The 13,297-nt window shown below is 49.8% G+C and overlaps 1 protein-coding gene across 2 annotated transcripts in view; it reads left to right on the forward strand.

Annotated features, from left to right (window-relative positions):
• Positions 1-6,627: 6,627 nt before the first annotated feature.
• TPST2 (tyrosylprotein sulfotransferase 2) overlaps positions 6,628-13,297 on the forward strand; it is a 56,215-nt gene continuing 49,545 nt past the window's right edge. The window contains exon 1 of one of the 2 annotated variants that reach the window (XM_067700396.1): positions 6,628-6,757. The gene's annotated coding sequence lies outside the window, so the exon portion shown is untranslated. The remainder of the gene's footprint in view (positions 6,758-13,297) is intronic. The other variant, XM_067700395.1, reaches the window with a different exon arrangement.

A 13,297-nucleotide genomic window follows, 5' to 3' on the forward strand; every position in this document is an offset into this window, starting at 1 on the left:
TGTCTCCTGGGTCTGTGAACAGATGGATGCCTCAAGGTCCCCTGTCATTGCTGGCATGTGACTTCCTCTGTCTTGATAATTATAATAATAATCAAAACAGTGAGCACTGCTAAGTTCTTTACCTTCTCTTAGTGTATCTTTTGGACTACTCTAGGAGGCCAGTATTATATAATTATTCCTATTTAAAAAGTGAGGACATTGAGGCTCAGAGAGGGAAAGTGACTTGCCCAAGGTCACACAGGTGTCAAGTCAAAATCTGAACCCAGGCAGTCTGGTTCCAGAGCCACGCTCTTAAACAAATCTGTGTTTTCAAATTCTACTCCTTCAGGTACCACTCTCCTGATTTTTGCCTTCTCTGCTTACCACCTGTTTTGTTAGTTACTTAATATATTTATTTAAATAAATAATATTGTGTGCTTAAATGCACTGACTTGTAAGTAAAATTTGATAACACTACAGGATGTGGGAAACAGGCATCATATGGTATAGATAGAAAGCAGTCATATAAGTAAATACAGTTTAAAAAGGCCAAGTATTGAATTCTCAGCAGACACCACCGCTTGCTGAAGGTTTTAGCCTGCATCCCGCTTGCTCTTTGACAAAATGGGTGATTAGCAAGCGTCAGAGAGAGGTCTGAAAGACACGCTTGCCCAAACTGACATGTTTCTCCCTGATTTAATCAAAGAAGAGTAAAAAGAGGCTTATTTCCTTGTATCTGATTTAGTGTTATTTAATCCTGGGTCCAAGTTCCACCTAGAATCATCTCTCCTGCTACAAATGGCACATGCCCTGCTCTGGAAATCTCCATCAGGCAGTATTGACTCCTGAGTCAACAAGTAGCATTGATTGATGTTATTAACCATTAATCTATGCAGAAAGCCTAGGGGAGCTGTTGCCATGGATACCTTCCTGGAGGAGGGGATATTTGAAGGGGGTCTTGAAGGATGGACTAGGAGCTTGCCTGGTGGCGAATGAGGGAGATGACATCCCAGGCAGAGCAAACAGTATGGTCCCTGCTACCCCATATGGCACCTTTGTGCAAATGATAAAAAGATGCTACTTCCTCAGGACATTTGACGGCCATCTGCCAGAAAGTATTGGAATAAATCTGTGATGTCTACGATGTCATTATGGTACCCTTGTGCAGTGCCCAACCTGCACAGCTGTACTCGGCAGCCGTGGAGCAACATGCGCAAAGGCACAGAGGCTGAGAGAGCTTGTGGTGGGTCCAAGCTTATTAAGGTGGGAGGAGTAGTTTGGTGGTTGTGTGGATGGATGTCAGGGGTGGGAAGGGAATGCTAAGTGTGGCAGAAGAGGAAGCCGGAAAGAAAAGTGGGGCCTCATGACACCCCGCTCCGTGGTTTTGCTGAGCTTCAAAGTTGAAGCACCACCTCCGATCTTACCTTCTGAGACATGCATTTTCCATCTTCTTCCCACCCTAGTTCTCCCAACATCCACTCTCCGGTTTGACCAGCATCTTGTGTTAGAAGACAGGCTGTCTTGTCTTGGACCAGAAGATAGGATTCCTGGGTAGGAATCAGGAGATATGGGTGTCAGCCCTGCTCTACTGCTAGAAGCTACCAAGTGTTGGGCAAATCACTTCCACTCCCGGGGACTTATTCTTCTCATCTGTAAAATGACAGCTCCAATGTCCATCCAGCCTCAAGATTCTGATGCTGGGATTCTATGGTTCCAAAGTTCTGTGATTCTCCAAGATTCTGTAATTTATGTCTAAGTGTCCACTATTCTCTGATTCTGGTGTCAGGCTACATAGATTCCCATCCTCGATTCCTAAGGTGTGTGAGGGCAGCTCTAAAATTCTACTGTGGTGGAATCACACAAAACCAACTTTCACATTTCTTCAATGCTAAGACTTCATCGATGGCAAGATGCCCCATGATTTTATGATTTGAGAAAGAAAAAGAGAATTACTATCCATTCAAATATAACACAGCTGCTTTCTGATCACTTAGAATTTTTATTTCGTCCTTATTGAAAGAACTATTTTAAACTTATTTAGACATAACTTTTTCAGTGTGTCAATCTTGTGAGTCCTATAAAAGAAAAACACAATAGGGGACTTCCCTGGTGGTCCAGTGGTTAAGAACCTGCCTTCCAAAGCAGGGGACGCGGGTTCGATCCCTGGTCTGGGAAGTAAGATCCCACATGCCGCAGGGCCTGCACGCCGCAACTTCTGAGCCCACGTGTCACAACTACAAAGCCCACGCACTCTGGAGCCCGTGCGCCACAACGAAGAGCCCATGCGCCACAACTAAGACCCAATGCAGCCATAAATAAATAAATAAATATTTAAAAAAAGAAAAACACAATAGACATCCATCAATGAAGTGAGTCCTTAAGTTTATTGCATTCATAGTCTAGACCTTCCAGATTGCTTTCAACTCAAAGCTGTTGATGTCCTTATTTTCTCACAGGTGTTATATAAAAAATATGCACATTAGCATTGCTGAAACAATATACACACTTGGCAAAACAAACCAACATAACTTGGAAGAAAATAACAAAGCAATTATTTTATATTTAATTTGTTTTATCCATACATTTATGTAACTTTTGCTACTGAATTTATGAATAAATAAAACACGGTAATAGAAAACAGAGAACAAATAAAAATTACAAGCAAAAATAAGTAACAAAGATAAAAAGAAACAAGTAAAAGAAAAGAACATCTAAAAGGGCCAGGAGTGTGACATGAGAGTTATAAGCCTATTGTTCCTTCCGTGGGTCCTGGTTCCAAAACGTCTCTTGAAATGTGAGCATCTCCCCACCTGGAACAGAATTTCAGAGCTTAAATATGTCACATATTTGCCTCAAAACAGAAACTTTCAGTTTCGACTTCATCAGGTGCTCAGCAGAAGTGATGATGGGTACGATGCTGGAGGATAGCAGTAGAGCTGGACTTGATTGAGTGGCCGTGGTGCCCACAGCCTTCTCGGGGGCTTCTCAGCGCTGTTTTGATTCTGCATGAGTTTTGCTGTAAATGCTGGCTTCAGGATGCATTGCCTGGGCAAGCTGGGACGTCACCATGTTTCCATGCTAGATCTCAGCTCATGAATCTTTGAGTCTCAGGCCTTTGGGAAAATAAAGCACCTTGGTTATGGAACATCATCTCGCACCCACAGTGACCGGAGGCAGCCCACAGCCTTTTGGGCATAGAGACATGGACACAAAGTCAGCGATGTGTGTGCAAGAGCAGGATGGGGACGGAAGGACCACCTGAGGCGTGATCCCTTTTTTGCCCGCGCTAGATGGTGATGGATACACAGCAACTGAGTTTTGGAAAGAGGGCATGATGCCAGGGTGCCCTGAGGAGGTTCTAGAGAGATGAGCATATTTTTAGGGCCATGTTGCCATGACAGCCAGTCATCTGGATCAAGAACCCAAGATCAGGGTACTTTATGAAGCCTGGGTACCCAACTAGGAAGGATAACCCCACATCCTTCCAGCAAGAGGAGGGAACCTGCCCCTCTATCCTAGCTTCCTGCCTGCTGCTTGACCACCTCCTTCCCCCACTGTCCTGAGTTTGCATCTCAGCTCTGACATTTACTAGCTCTTGCCCTTGGTCGAGCCCAGTTACCTGATGGAGCCTCTGTTTCCTCATCTGTAAAACGGGAGTAATGGTAATAAAATCTTGGAGGTTGTTGGAAGGAGTAAATGATTAGCTTGAATGTAATTCTTATAAGGTGCTTAGAGCATAGCAAGCATCTGAATCATCATCGGCATCATCTTCTTGAATGTCAGAGATGGAAAGGGGTTTACAATCCACGTGATTGATTGATTGATTTAGCCACACCGTGCAGCATGCAGGATCTTAGTTCCCTGACCAGGGATCGAACTTGTGCCCCCTGCATTGAGAGCTCAGAGTCTTAACCACTGGACCACCAGGAAGTCCCAGAATCCACATGCTTTATGCTACATTTATTCTTCCTGCTTTCGATGAATATTGACTGAGGGGCTCCCACATGCCAGGCTTTGTCTAGAAGCTGGGGAGACAGGTTGGGGAAGAGAGAAGAGGCCCCTGACCCAGTTGTTCACAGGCTGGAGGAGCAAACAGTAATGAACTCGTTCATCTGCCTTCAACGTCACATCAATTTCCCCGGCTGCCTGGTCCAGTGCCCGTCTCATCAGGACATTTGCCAGGGGTGGGGAGGTGGGGTTAGGCTTCCTCAAGGCGGGGACAGCCAGCTTGAGACCTGAGGGGGTTCGCTGAGTTGGGGTGCTGAGAGGAGAGGTGCAACCTAGAAAACAGGCGATCATTCTGGTCCCCTTCTTTAGTGCCGCCGCTGAGATCTGCCAGTTCTGTCTTCCAGACATCTCTGGAGCCCGAACACAACCCTATGTCCCCAGCCCCACCTGGGTTGACCAGCTTCCCCTGGAGAATTTTAACAGCCTTCAAACCAGTCTCCCTGCCTGTCCTCTTCTGCACAATAGCCAGAGGATCTCTGCAGAAAGCAAAGCTGGCACGTCCTTCCCCCGCTGAACGCCTTCCATATCTCTCCACCTCTGCAAGATAAAGTCCTGACTCCTTCTAGCCCACAAAGCCCCGCAGCATCAGCCCCCGCAGACCCCCGCAACCTCCTCTCACCCGCCCCACATCCTGTCCACTCTGCACTTCATGCAGAGCCCCTTGACAAAGGTCCTTCCTGCCAGACCTTTGCACCTGCGGGGCCCTGTGATTAGCACAATCTCCTATGAACCCTCAGTCGTGCTTCAGGCCTCAGTGTAAACACCCCCGGCCCTCCCTCCTTGGACCAGGTTGATCACCCTGTTCCCAACTCCACCATGCTTGTTGGAGGGTCCAGATTACCCCAACTGGATGCAGGACCCTAGACCTCCTGTTACCTGCTGACTCCCAACGCCCAGCACAGGGCGCTCAGGAAATGCATGTTGCTAGAATGTTCTTAAACACATGCCCCATTCAGACCTCTTCCTTTGATCTCCATTTCTCCACCCAGAAAGGGACATTATAAAACATCCAGCAGGGCTACCCCATAGTGAGTCATACAAAGCCTGTGATATGTGCACAATAAACACTATATAACATTATTCCGTTGTTTCCAGGCCAGTAACAGCTGGCTGCATGGAAGCAGGCGATTTCATTTTGTCAGTTCCAGCACTTTGTACAGGGCAGGTACTATTTATTAGACATATAGATGAATGAATTAATGAGCTATGAATAAACACATGGTTGGCCATGGACAAAATACTTCACATCTGTATGTCATCTTTTCCTTATCTGTAAGATGGGGATGATAATAGACGTCTCACAAGGTTATTAAAGGTTTAAGTGTGTAAATATAGAGTGCTTAGAGCAATGCCTAAATAGTATGTAATTATATAGATATACTATAAAGGTAATTATATATATATATGCATTTGCTGTTATGGTGGTAACTACTATAGAAATTTATTTTATTTTTTGTTTTAATTTTTTAAAATTAATTTATTTTTGGCTGTGTTGGGTCTTCGTTGCTGCACGTGGCACTTCTCTAGTTGCGGCGAGCAGAGGCTACTCTTTGTTGTGGTGCGCAGGCTTCTCATTGCGGTGGCTTCTCTTGTGTGGAGCACGGTGGCTTCTCTTGTTGTAAAGCACGGGCTCTAGGCACATGGGCTCAGTAGTTGTGGCTCGCGGGCTCTAGAGCATAGCCTCAGTAGTTGTGGCACATGGGCTTAGTTGCTCCGTGGCATGTGGGATCTTCCGGGACCAGGGCTCGAACCCGTTTCCCCTGCGTTGGCAGGCGGATTCTTAACCACTGCGCCACCAGGGAAGTCCTAGAAATTTATTTTAAATAGGTAATATATACAAATGGTAAAAAAAAAAAAAAAAATTCAAAAAGAACAAAGGTTCACAGTGAGAAGTAAGCCTTCATCCTTTCCTCCCCTTCCTTCAGGTATTCAATGCATATGCATATGATGCATAGATAGATCTATTATCTTCCCAGTTTTACAGACGGAGAAACAGAGGCACAGAGAGGTTGGACCGAGTTGAGCTCTACCAGCCTGGAGTTTTATTTTATTCTTATCTAACAGGGTTTCTCAACCCTGCACTACTGACATTTTAGGCTGGATGGCTTTTGGTTGGCAGGGTGGAGGGCTGTCCTGATCGTTGTACGATGTTTAGCAGCATCCCAGGCCTCTATCCACTAGATTCCAGTAGAAACGTATCCCCTCCAACCCCCCAGTTGTGACAACCCAAAATGTCTTCAGACATTGCCAAATGTCTCCCTGGGAGGTTGGTGGCCCGCAGGGCGAAATCACACCCTCCTTGAGAACCAGTGATGTATATGAATTGTATGATAGCCCTTCCCAGTTTTCCTTTTGTTTCCTACAGACAGTAGCATTAAAACTCTCTGCTCAGGGTCTAGTTTTCTTCTTTTACACCACTTCTTGGCGATCATTCCACTCCCCTGCTTGTAGACAGAGGGAACTTCTCTTAAGCAGAGTAGTAGCAGGGGGTGGGGAAAGCGATGAGCTGCCCGCCCTGTGGGTAAGCCGGCGGGCCGACCAGAGTTTCCGGGGCGGGCAGTCAGCTGCCATGGATGCCCCGCCCCACAGCGCGGTCTGGAGGCGGGACGGGGGGCGCGGGGAGCGGCCGTGGGCGGACCTGGGGGCGGGACCACGTCTCGGACCGCCCCCGTGCGACGTCAGGGCGCCATGGTCCCGCCTCCCCCGGCCGGGGTGGCTGGCGAGCGCTGAGTCGCTGGGCACGCGGGGCTGCCGCGCCGTGCCTCTCGTGGTAGGTGTCTCCGGGGCAGCGAGGGGGGGCCTGGGCTGCAGCTCCCGGCAGGGGGCCGCCTGCGGGTCGGCCTCGGGCGGCGGGGAGCCCTCGGCCCTCGCAGCTTCTTCCCGGGCCCGGCGCAGCTGCTCGGGTTCCGCGGCTGGGTGCTGGTAGGGAGGCGGCGCGGGCGGGCGGGAGGTTCGCGGATTCTCACCCGCCCGGCGCTGCGAGCGCTTTCCCCCGGGTGCGGCGGACACCCGGCCCCCGTGACCGCGATTCTCGCTTCGGACCTTGCGCGGGGGAGACGCTCAGCGTGCGTGTGTTTTGGGGGGGAGGCGGCGTGTCTCCGCTGTCTGAGCCCCGGACCCCTCCCCGGCGCGCCCCACACGCGGGCGCCTGGACGCGCGGGGGACGCGTTGAAGTTAACTTGCAGCTGCTGTGGAGTTACGAGGCGTATCTAAAGTGAAGGGGTTGGGGGTAAGAAATCGCTGCCTGGGGAGGGGGGCGCCGAGAGCATGGGATAGGGGCAGCCCTGGTGAACTTGGGGGTCACCCGCAAGGAGGGGGGGCGGAATTTGACCAGAGGATCCCACCGCCCAGTAACCTCCCCTTCTCAGTGTGCACAGCTGAACGGGAGATGCCTTGTGAAGCTGGGACGTGAGTGGCAGCAAGGGAAAGGGGGCTTGGTCACCAAGGTTGGGCACGCCTGACCTGGCAAAGCCTGTTATTATTATGTGGGACAGAGGTCGAGGTCTGGCTTTTCCACTCAAAGGCTGGTCCCCTCGGGAGGAAGGGTGGGAACCATCCGATTGAGTGCAGTAGTTAGAAGGGCTGATCACCTTGTCTACTTCCCCTTTTACAGACGGGGAAACTGAGGCTCAGAGAGGTCTTGTGCCCACGGCCCTAGGTCCAACAGCTAGGATGTGGCAGAGCTGAAACTCACCCTTATGTGGCAGAGCTGAAACTCACCCTTAGGACCCCTGACTTTATGCGTCTTATAGAGGTGTTGGGGCAGGAGGGCTGGTAAACTCCTACTCATCCTTCAGAAGCCTCCTTGGGCAGCACCTCCTCCTGGAAGCCTTCCCTGGCACTCCCCAGGCATTGTTGGGTGCTTCGTGTTTTGAATCCCACAGATGTATCTGGCCCTTTCCCTCACTTATTAACCTCTTTGCAGGTCTGTCCCCCATTCTGGGCTGTGGGCACCTCTCCCCATATCCCATCTCAAATCCCTTCATTCAGCTGCGTGTCTAGATGGTTAGGCCAAGCTTCTGTGTTTGGACAAATTTTGGTGTGACTCACTCTGGTTTAGTAGTGATGTGGCCTGGGCGAGTCATTCCCCCTCACTCAGCCTCAGTTTCCATGACTGTGAAATCGGGTTTATTGTGTCATTTATAAATGAACCGTTTTAACTCGTCGAATCCCAATTGTATAATATTGATACTATTATTTACTTAATATATATATCACCTTTTTTAAAATCTCATGTAATTTTTTTATAGTAGCCTTATTGCGATGTAACTCATATGCCATACAGTTCACCCTTTTAAAGTATTTAATTTAGTGGTTTTTAGGATTTTCAGAGTTGTGCAACCGTCACCACTGTCTAATTTTAGAACATTTTCATCACCCAAAAGGAAACCCTGGGCCCATCAGTGGTCACTCCCAGTCCCCCCACCCCCCCACCCCAGCCCCTGGCAACCACTAATCTACTTTCCACCTCTGTGGATATGCCTGTGCTGGACGTTTCCTATAAATGGAATCATGCACTACGGCCTTTTGTGATTGGTGCTCTTCACTTAGAATGTTTCCAGCGTTTGTCCGTATGCTACTATGCAGTACTTCATTACTATTTTATTTCAGCATTTCATTCTTTTTAGTGGCTGAATAATATTCCATTGTATGGTTATACCACATTTTATTTATCAGTTGTTGGGCATTTGGGTTGTTGCCACTTACGGGGCTGTTACGAGTAGTGCTGCTGTGAGCATTCGTGTACAAGTCATTGTGTGGCGTATGTTTTCAGTTCTCTGGGGTACAGCCCTAGGAGTGGAATTGGGGGGTCATATGATAATTCTGTGTTCCACCTTTTGAGGAACTGCTAAAACATTTTCCAAAGCAGCTTCACCATTTTATAATCCCAGCAGCAGCAGATGAGGGTTGGGGTATAATCTTAAACAAATTTAGTCTTCAGCAGTCCTAATCTTTGAAATCACTGGCTTTGATGTGCTAGTTAGAAATTAACGTACATGAAATTAACATACATGAAACTAACACACATGAAATTAAACTCCTCCTTAGCAGAGTAACTGGGAATGCCTCTGGAACCATCAGTTAGGGAAACAGATCAAGCCTGTGGGCCTCTTAGCTGAGGTACGTGTGCACTGTGTCCCTTCTGTTCCTGAGCGGGACCAGAGGAGGCCATGAGGAACCCAGGGGCTCGCAGTGGCCAACCCAGGACCCAGCACAGGATCTGGTGGTGCCTTTAGGGACCTCTGCATGGGATGAAGGTAAAGCGGGGGCGGGGACAGCTCAGACCTTCCCACACCAGGCCAGCGGGGGTCCTTTGACAGCTGAGGCTCCATGTGGAGGCCAGGGAGACCCTTGGTGGGTTTCCTAGACTGCAGCCCTAAGGGAAGGCCTGTCCCTTGGCTCGGAAGTGGGGTCTGGTCCTGCCTGTGTTCCACCCGCTACACTATGCTCATTCTGAAGGTGACCTCCTCTGGTGGCCATGTGGTTCCCTTAGATATACCCTAAGTGAGCCACTGCTTATTTCCAGAGCTGCCACCCGTAGGCCTGAGGACAGCAGTCCTGAGCGACAGATGCCCCACCCGTGACACGCTGGACACACACACACCCCCGTCCCTCCTCTCGGGTGTCGTCCCCCCACCTGGGACGCCCACCTCTTCCCACATGCTCTTTGCCTTCCATGAGGCCAGGCTGCAGGGAAGATCCTTGGTCAGAGGGTGGCAGCATCACAGGATAACAAAGGGGCTTGAAGGTCATCCGTTCTTCACGAGGTTCAACCTATAACCTGCTGGTTCGGGAACTTCAACCAGCCTTGGGCTCTGCGTTCCCGGGTCCCAGCCACCGGCCTTCTCCCACCTGGGCAGCTGCCCTTTGGGAGGGCTGTGGAGACCAGGCCTTCTGGTGGCCGTGTCCAGCCCCTCCTGCTTTATTCACTTGTGCATACTTTCACTCTCTTGGCCTTTTAAAGTCCCAATTTCCTGTGCACGAAGAAGGCAGCCTGGGGAAACGGAAACAGGGTTGAGGAGGCTAGTCAAGGGGCTGCCCCTTGCTGGGCCTCAGTGTACCCTGCTGGGGAATGGGCATGGACTGAATGCAGTACCACTTTGGGAATCATAAAGTGTTCAGATGCTTTATCGACGTGACTCTGTGGATCAATTTGTAGCAGGAGTGGCAGATCAGAAGTGGCTGGTATTGACGACTTGAAAGCCCGGGTGTGGCCTGTGTGGCTTTGATTTGCCCTGTGGCGGCGTGGAAGCTTCTCTGGGTAGCTGGCTCCTGGCCTCCCCACTTAACGCCCGTTCCTACTGCCTGCAAAGCCCCTTGCTCTCTGCAGACACATCCACCCTGAATGGGGCTGCTCCAGAGAAGGTTCTGGGATGCCTGCCCCTTCCCATGCCCCTGCTTGGGTCTCCTCCACCCTGGGCTGCTGCGGCCCGAGGACGATTTGTGGGAATGATTCATTCAGAGCAGCCCGAGAGCTGGGCCAAAAATTGCAGGGAAGGACCGAAGAGGGCAGTGCCCACGTGCCCTGGGGGACATCTGGGGCTGCCGCCTGGAGAAGCTGCTTGTTATCCTGCATGCTCAGAAGGTGGGCAGCAAGGGCAGGGCAGCTGCCCTGGCTGCCAAGTGAATTTTGCATCAACCAGACTTTTGACCCACGTGGCTGTAGCCAGAAGGTGGGCAGGTGGCCAGAAAGTGGGCTTGGGTGATAGCATCCTCCAGGGCTCAGGCCTGTGTTAGAATCCGGCCAGTCCACTTAGGGGCAATGGGTCTGGGTTCCCTAGCTGCCTTCCTATGCCTCAGTTTTCTCATCTGCAGAATAGAAGCGCAAATGGGACCTACCTCCTGCAGTTGTTGACGGGAGGGATTGGGGATAAAATATTGCGGTTGGCCAAAATATTCGTTCGGGTTTTTCCGTAACATTTTTTTTCTTAATTTTATTTTATTTATTTATTTTTATTTTTGGCTGCATTGGGTCTTCATTGCTGCACACAGGCTTTCTCTAGTTGTGGCGAGCAGGGGCTACTCTTCATTGCGGTGCGCAGGCTTCTCATTGCGGTGGCTTCTCGTGTTGTGGAGCTTGGGCTGTAGGCGCACAGGCTTCAGTAGCTGTGGCACTCAGGCTCCGTAGTTGTGGCTCGCGGATTCTATAGCGCAGGCTCAGTAATTGTGGTGCACGGACTTAGTTGCTCTGCGGCATGTGGGATCTTCCCGGACCAGGGCTTGAACCCATGTCCCCTGCATTGGCAGGCGGATTCTTAACCAATGCGCTACCAGGGAAGTCCTTTTCCTTAACATCTTATGGAAAAACTCAAACGAACTTTTTCGCCAACCTAATACCTACCCTTCTATCGGGCAAAATGCAAGGCCCCAAGGTTAGACAGGATCTTCGGAGACACTTGAACGTGTCCCTTTGTGAGCCTCGGCTTCCCCATCTGTCCAGAGGCAATAATTATAAATAAAATGTCAACAGGGCTTACTGGGTGCCAGGCAATGTTCTAGGTACTTTATGTACTTGAACTCATTTAATTCTCCCAGCAGCCCTCTGAGATGTATACGCTGAGGCACAGAGAGGTGAAGTAATTTGCATAAGGTCACCCAGCTAGGAAGTGGGAGAGACAGGGTTTGAATCCAGAGTCTACACTCTTAATTTTCATCTTACCCCCTTCTTGATACCCTGTCTCAATGCCTAGCACACAGAAAACGCTCAGAAAATGTCAGTTGCTATTATTACATTATTATAGAATTATTCTTACATATTATGTGATTGTAAAATTATGTTATTAATAATTGTTCATCCCTTTTCCTGCCTCTTTGCCCACATTCTTTCCTGGACGGACAGAACAAGCAGGGTTCTTGGCTTGTGAAGACTAGATTCCTACCCCCCTCCCCAATGTCCCCCCACTCCCCCTACTCTCATGAGCAGTTGGGGGCTGGACAAGAGCTTGGAGGCAACTGAGTCCCAGCTGTGCTTCCACATTGCTGTGTGACATTGGGCAAGGTGCTTCCCCTCTCTGAGACTCAGTTTCCCCACCTGTGGAATGGGCAGGTAGGGCTGTAGCAAGCTGCTAGTCAATGGCTTTGCCCTGTAGGTTGGTTTTTGTGTAGCTCCCACAGTGCTGTATTTTATTTTATTTTAATTAATTTTTATTGGACTGTAGTTGCTTTACAATGTTGTGTTAGCTTCTGCTGAACAGCGAAATGAATCAGCCATACATATACACATATCCCCTCCATTTAGGACACTACCAGTGCATTAAGTAGAGTTCCGGGTGCTATACAGTATGTTCCCATCAGTTGTCTATTTTATACATAGTATCAATAATGTATATGTGTCAATCCCAATCTAGTGCTGTACTTTTTTTTTTTTTTTTTTGCGGTACGAGGGCCTCTCACTGTTGTGGCCTCTCCCGTTGCAGAGCACAGGCTCCGGACGCGCAGGCCCAGCGGCCATGGCTCACGGGCCTAGCCGCTCCGCGGCATGTGGGATCTTCCCGGACTGGGGCACGAACCCGCGTCCCCTGCATTGGCAGGCGGATTCCCAACCACTGCGCCACCAGGGAAGCCCCTAGTGCTGTATTTTAAAACGAGAAAACATTCAAATATTTTTAGAGAATAATTCCAGTGTCTCACTTCTTATGGAAACTCAAGAGCTTGGGCCAAACTAGAGTGGCTTGAAGCTGGCGTATCGATGGCCTGGGCTGTCCTGGTCGCTCCCCACGGTCCCCTGGCCCCGAGAGCCCCCTGGCCCAGTGCACGCCTTCAGGGCTCTGAGGACACCAGGGACCTGCCTGGGTGTCACTTGAACAAGCAGATCCATTGCTTTAAAAAATAATATAGGGCGTCCCTGGTGGTGCAGTGGTTAAGAATCTGCCTGCCAATGCAGGGGACACAGGTTCGAGCCCTGGTCCGGGAAGATCCCACATGCCGCAGAGCAACTAAGCCCGTGCGCCACAACTACTGAGCCTGCGCTCTAGAGCCTGTGAGCCACAACTACTGAAGCCCACGCACTACAGCTACTAAAGCCTGAGCGCCCTAGAGCCCATGCTCCGCAACAAAGAGAAGCCACCGCGATGAGAAGCGCACACACCGCAATGAAGGGTAGCCGCTGCTCACCGCAACTAGAGAAAGCCCACGCGCAGCAACAAAGACCCAACACAGCCAAAATGATTAATTAATTATTTAAAAAAGAAAGTTAAAAAAAATTGATATATTTTTTAAACCACTGGTTTTGATGTTCTCCAAGAGTCTTTCCAGCTCTGCTTTTCTAGGTTATTGGAGGCTGTCTGAGGCCTCTGATACCTCTTCTGCC

Source organism: Pseudorca crassidens, chromosome 12, assembly GCF_039906515.1.
Source record: "Pseudorca crassidens isolate mPseCra1 chromosome 12, mPseCra1.hap1, whole genome shotgun sequence".
NCBI lineage: Eukaryota > Metazoa > Chordata > Mammalia > Artiodactyla > Delphinidae > Pseudorca > Pseudorca crassidens.